The sequence below is a fragment of the Chiloscyllium plagiosum genome, chromosome 5 (assembly GCF_004010195.1).
Source record: "Chiloscyllium plagiosum isolate BGI_BamShark_2017 chromosome 5, ASM401019v2, whole genome shotgun sequence".
Taxonomy (NCBI): Eukaryota; Metazoa; Chordata; class Chondrichthyes; order Orectolobiformes; family Hemiscylliidae; genus Chiloscyllium; species Chiloscyllium plagiosum.
In genome coordinates, this window is record NC_057714.1 from 115,551,014 (window position 1) to 115,557,202 (window position 6,189).

The following is a 6,189-nucleotide window of genomic DNA, read 5'->3' on the forward strand; positions in this document are numbered from 1 at the left end:
CCCTCTCTTCTTCCCCCTCTCTTCTTCCCCTCTCTTCTTCCCCTCTCTTCTTCCCCTCTCTTCTTCCCCTCTCTTCTTCCCCTCTCTTCTTCCCCTCTCTTCTTCTCCTCTCCCGCGCGTACACACACACACGTGTTTGTGGGGCGAATTTGTTCCTGCAGTGTTACATTGTACTTTGCTCAAAAACTGCATGAATCCATCTGTTAACTCACTTTTTAGATTAGAATCAATCTAAACATTATGGCACAGACAGGGAACACGGGGCTAACACCTTCAACATGTCAACATCTTATCTGCACTGACACCAATTGTTACAGTTAACCTGAGAATTTAACTTTTTTAAAAAAGTTGTGATTTACATATGAAAGAAATGAAACTACCATGGTCATTCTAACAGATGAGAGACTTAACAAACAATTAAGGTATTTTTCAATGTGTAAATTCAGTTACATCACACTAAACTTTTGCAATAAATTCTGTCTTACAATTGTGTACTTCACAACCACCTGATGAAGGAGCATCGCTCCGAAAGCTAGTGCTTCCAATTAAACCCATTGGACTATAACCTGGTGATGTGTGATTTGTAACTTTGTACGCCCCAGTCCAACACCGGCATCTCCAAATCATTAATAGAACTAGCAATTCTCTCTGCCAGGAAATTGGTCCCTTTCCAATTGAGGTGGAATTCGTCCTCTTTGAACATGTCTTTTCTGTCCCTGAAGAGATCCCAATGATCCATGAATCAGAATCCCCGAACAATACACCACCTCTCAAACCATTTATTTATCTCCTCTCCTTTTATTCCTTCCCTCATTAGAGGTTAGCACTGGGAGTAAACCAGAGATTACTACTTTTTGAGGTTTTAATATTTAATCTTCTACTTAAGGCTTTACAGAGTGAATATAAGAGGTTAGGTTTTTCCCTAATTATATCATTTATGCCAATGTGTACAATAACTTCCAGCTTCTCTCTCTCCCTTTTAACAATGTTAAAAATCTCACAACACCGGTTCCAGTCCAACAGGTTTATTTGGACTCTTACTTAGTGTTGTGTGATTTTTAACTGTACACCCTAGTCCAACACTGGCACCTCCAAATCATGACCTTCTAATGATGTTTTAAACATTTTGAGATGTTCTTAATCCTGGCACCAGAAAAGCAATGTACTATCCCATACTCACAGGGTAAAAACAAGGTCTGGAGATGCTGGAAACCAGATTCTAGACTAGAGTGGTGCGAGAAAAGCACAGCAGTTCAGGCAGCATCCGAGGAGCAGGAAAATCGACGTTTTGGGCAAAAGCCCGTCAATTTTCCTGCTCAGATACTGCTTGAACTGCCGTGCTTTTCCAGCACCACTCTAGTCTATTCCATACTCATGCTCACTGTCACAGAACTTCCTGTCTGTGCCTTTGATGGAAGAGTCCCCTATAACAACTATCCTTTTAAATTTTGTCCAGTATCACCTAACATAAGATTCATTCTTAGTAGTTGAGAGTGTGGTGCTGGAAAAGCACAGCAGGTCAGGGAGCATCCGAGGTGCAGGAGAATCAATGCTTTAGGCATGAGCTCTTCAGCCCTAAACATTGATTCTCCTGCTCCTCGGATGCTGCCTAACCTGCTGTGCTTTTCCAGCACCATGCTCTCCGGCATCTGCAGTCCTCACTTTCTCCTAATTCGTTCTTAGTACCCAAGTTTCCTCTGGGAGACCATCCCTTTCAACAGTATCCAAAAAGGAATATTTGTTTGAGAGACAAATAGCCACAGGAGACTTCTGAACTACCTTCTTACCTTTTCTGACAATCACCCAATCATCTTTGTAATCACTTCTCTAAATCCACTAGCCATCTCATTCTGTGTCTCTGATTATACCGAATGATATTAAGCCTAAAAAGGTTTTAATAGCATCTTATACAGTTCTTTCTGTTAGAACGATATAGTGCGACCTCGCACTATAGGAAATAACGCTATGGGAAACCGCTATAGAAATCAGGCTGTTGAAAATCATGCTATGGAAAACCTGCTCTATCCCTTCATCAGAAAGTTCATGTTATCCAAGCACTGTCCACCATTAAGCAATAGCATTATAGCCAATTCGCGCTGGTGAAATGCACATTAAAGAAGAATTACCTGTATAGAAAATAAATGACCTTTCCTCATTCACAAACATTAATACGGATGCAAAAACAAAATCACTCCTATAAATCTTAAATGAATTCAACCACTTAGCTGAAAGATCAAATTAAAAATGGCTCCTAGTACAACAGTCAGCTTTGAATCCCAGGTAAAATTCCTCCCGACCTGACTATATGAAGGCCTCTCCAAGCTTAAACACAACTCCATTTAGAGAAAAAAAACCTGCCCTCTGTGATTCCAAAAAAAGAGCTCTTTATCGATGTTTTTAAAAAACACTCTCTTTCAATGCTTTTCTTTATTTTAGGGATTTTAAAAAAACTTGACCCATCAATGTGTTGGGCTCTCCAAATGCTCTGTATGTAGAACTCTTTTTTAAAAGTTGGTACTTTTTTTTTTCATTTTGTTTAATATTCAATATTGACAAAGAATCACAATTCTTAAATGACTGAAATGTAATAATTATAAAAGAAGTAAGCCTGTAATCTCAGGAGCAGCTGCAATATCCACACTACTCTCAGTCTACCATCCAACTTTGGCACTAGATGGCATTCTGGTCCCCAGATGTTCTCCCCTAAGGTTTAGTACTTTGAGAAAGCACTTGCGTTATTTTTAGGGGAAATGTAAAGTAATAGGGTGAGGGAATGGGGTCGGTGTGGACTTATTGGGCCAAATGGGCTGTTTCCACACTCTAGGGATTCTATGATAACTCTGTGCCCCTCAGCAAGACGAGTAACGATAACAATTGCCAAATACACCACAAAACCATAATGTCGTGCACAGTGCTGCCAACAAAAAAACATCGATGGAAATGTGTTGCTGGAAAAGCACAGCAGGTCAGGCAGCATCTAGGGAACAGGAGAATCGACGTTTCGGGCATTAGCCCTTCTTCAGGAATGAGGAAAGTTGGTCCAGCAGGCTAAGATAAAAGATAGGGAGGAGGGACTTGGGGGAGGGGCGTCGGAAATGTGATAGGTGGAACGAGGACAAGGTGAGGGTGATAGGTCAGACTCACTCCTGAATATCTTCATAGTTCAGAATGTCAGGATTTACAATGCTGCACGATATAGGGATTATCTCGATGATTTGTTCGTCCATTCTTGTACACTGTGGAGTGATTCGATGGTCTTTTATATTGTGTGGATATGTAGTGCCCTAAGTAATCTGAGTTATGGAGACTCTGAAATCGAATACAGAAATACTGCAATCAGTGTCCATGTCCGGTGTCTGCCGTTCTTGGTTTTGTAGATCCCAGATGTCTTTGTTTGGATACTGTCGTCTTATGGGAAGTCTGAGTAACCTATAAAACAGGTAAAATCATCCACTACTGTTCCCCTCCCAAAACAATTGAGAACATGACTATGCTTCTGTGAGAAATCCTTTGCTCATGATCTTTACTATGTCTTCGAAGAGTGCAAATGATTTATTTCAGAGATATTTTGTTGCTGTGGTTCAGATTTTCTGAACTTCATATGGATGGAACAACAATTATGTCTGTGCCATTACTTACAACCACAGCTCAGGCACGGAGAATGTTTGATCAGTATCTTCAACTTGTCCTTTTTCCCTCTTACAGTTAGCCTCGTGGTGATTATAATCTTAGCACGGGGCAAATGTGGTCTTTCTACATGCAGCACTTGTTATCTGGTGGCCATGGCAGCATCTGATCTAATCTTCGTTGTTTTTTACATCCTACTTCGCCGATTTCCTTACTATTATTATCCACCATGTTTCCTGGATATCACTCCTGTCTGTAGTGTTATCTATGCCCTCGTTCGCTTCTTTCCTCATTCCTGAAGAAGGGCTAATGCCCGAAACGTCGATTCTCCTGTTCCCTAGATGCTGCCTGACCTGCTGCGCTTTTCCAGCAACACATTTCCATCTCTGATCTCCAGCATCTGCAGACCTCACTTTCTTCTCAACAAAAAAACATCCCCTTGTAGCCCAGTCAGGCCACATTTCACGTACTGTGTAACCGAAAGAAGCTTGTAATGTTTACCCTGCCCATATAAGAAAGCCTGGTTATGCAGACGTTGATGAAGCTTTTGGTACTGCACCTCCGCAAGAAGACATTGGCCTTGAAATGTGTGTGACAGAGGTTCACCAGATTAAAAACTAGGTTTAAAGTGATTAAATTTTGAGGAACACCTGCATAAATTAGACTTCTTTTCTGGATGTAAGTTTGCTCGCTGAGCTGGAAGGTTTCGTCACCCTACTAGGTAACATCTTCAGTGGGCCTCAGGTGAATCACTGCTGATAATTCCTGCTTTCTGTTTAAATGTTTTGGTTTCTTTGGGTTGGTGATGTCATGTCCTATGATGAAGTCACTTCCTGTTCCTTTTCTCGGGGGTGGTAGATGGGGGTCTAACTCGATGTGTTTGTTGACAGATTTCCGGTTGGAATGCCATGCTTCTAGGAATTCTCATACATGTCTTTGTTTGGCTTCTCAAAGACATGCACAAGAATTCCTAGAAGCATGGCATTCTGACTAGAACTTTATCAGCAAACACATTGAGTTAGACCCCACCTACCACCTCTTGATAAAAAGGAACAGGAAGTGACTTCACCACAGAAAATGACATCACCAACTCAAAGAAACCCAAACATTTAAATAGAAAGCTCGAATTATCAGCAGTGCTTCACCTGAGGCCCACTGAAGGTGTTACCTAATAGGGTGACGAAATGTCTGGACATGAGCCTTCCAACTCAGCGAGCAAACCTACATCCAAAACCTCAACCTGAGCTACAAATCTTCTCAAACCTTTATTCTCTTGAATATAAACGAGGCTTAAGATCTAAGGTGAAATGTGTTTTAAACTGTTGAAGGACTTGATGGGATTGAGCAAAAGAGAAATTCTTTCCTCTAATGGAGGGTGTTGTAGAAGATAATGGTTCTGAAGGAGGTAATGTTCATATTGTATTAGCTGCACCTATTCTACTGATTGTCAGTGGTCGGAAACAAACCTCCACTCCAGCTTTCAGGGAAACTGATGTATCTGTACCTGCACCCGGCGGTACTAATAATTAAGCAAGGCAAAATTTTGTTTTATTTATTGTTATCATCTTCTATTGATACCGTACTGTGATGTACGTACTTTCTAATCAATACACACCTCTGGAGCAACTGGAACTGGAATCCAGACTAGCACTGCATCACAGGAGCCCTTTTCTCTCATAATGTATCATCTTCCATTAATCACTTAGATCCAAGCCAAAGGAGATTGGTGGCTGTGAACTACCTCAAACAACCTTTACCAAGTACCACTACCTGCTAAGGTGGCCAATACCACAAGCGGGAAGGGGTATCCAGGGCATTGTAACTGTATAAAAGTGCTGCCAGACCTCCTGAGCTTTTCCAGTAATCTCTGTTTTTGCTTCTGATTTCCAGCATCCATGGTTCTTTCAGTTTTTCATTTAGTTTTTACAAGCTCAGTCTTATTATTGTTAATGGAAATATGGCAGCCAATCTGCACAGAGCAATGTATCTCAATCAGCAACATAACGAGGTATTGGCCTTGTGGTTTTATCGCTAAAAGATTAATCCAGACACCCAAATAATGTCTAGCGACCTGGTTTGAATCCTATCATGGAAGATGGTGGAATTTGAATTCAATAAAAAAGATCTCTGGCCCATATGCATCAAGGAGGTGAGTAAACCAGAGACTTAACCAGGTTAGTGTGCAGTAACCTGGGACTAAATCAGGTTAATATGCAGTACAAGACACTAGACCAGGCTAATCTGCATTAGCCAGACAATAAACCAGGTTAATGTGCAGAGTAAAAACCAGGTTAATGTCCAATGATCAGAGATTAAACCAAGTCAATATGCACTGATTAACCAGCTTAATGTATAGTAACTATAGACTAGCCACTGATTAACCAGTTTAATGATTGACCACTGAAAGATGTTGTCAAACGTGAAAGGATGCAGAAAGGATTTACAAGTATGTTAGACGGTTTGAGCTATAAGGAGAGGCTGGGGTTATTTTCCCCGGAGCGTCAGAGGGGTGACCTTACAGAGGTTTATAAAATCAGGAATGGCATGGATAGGGTAAATAGA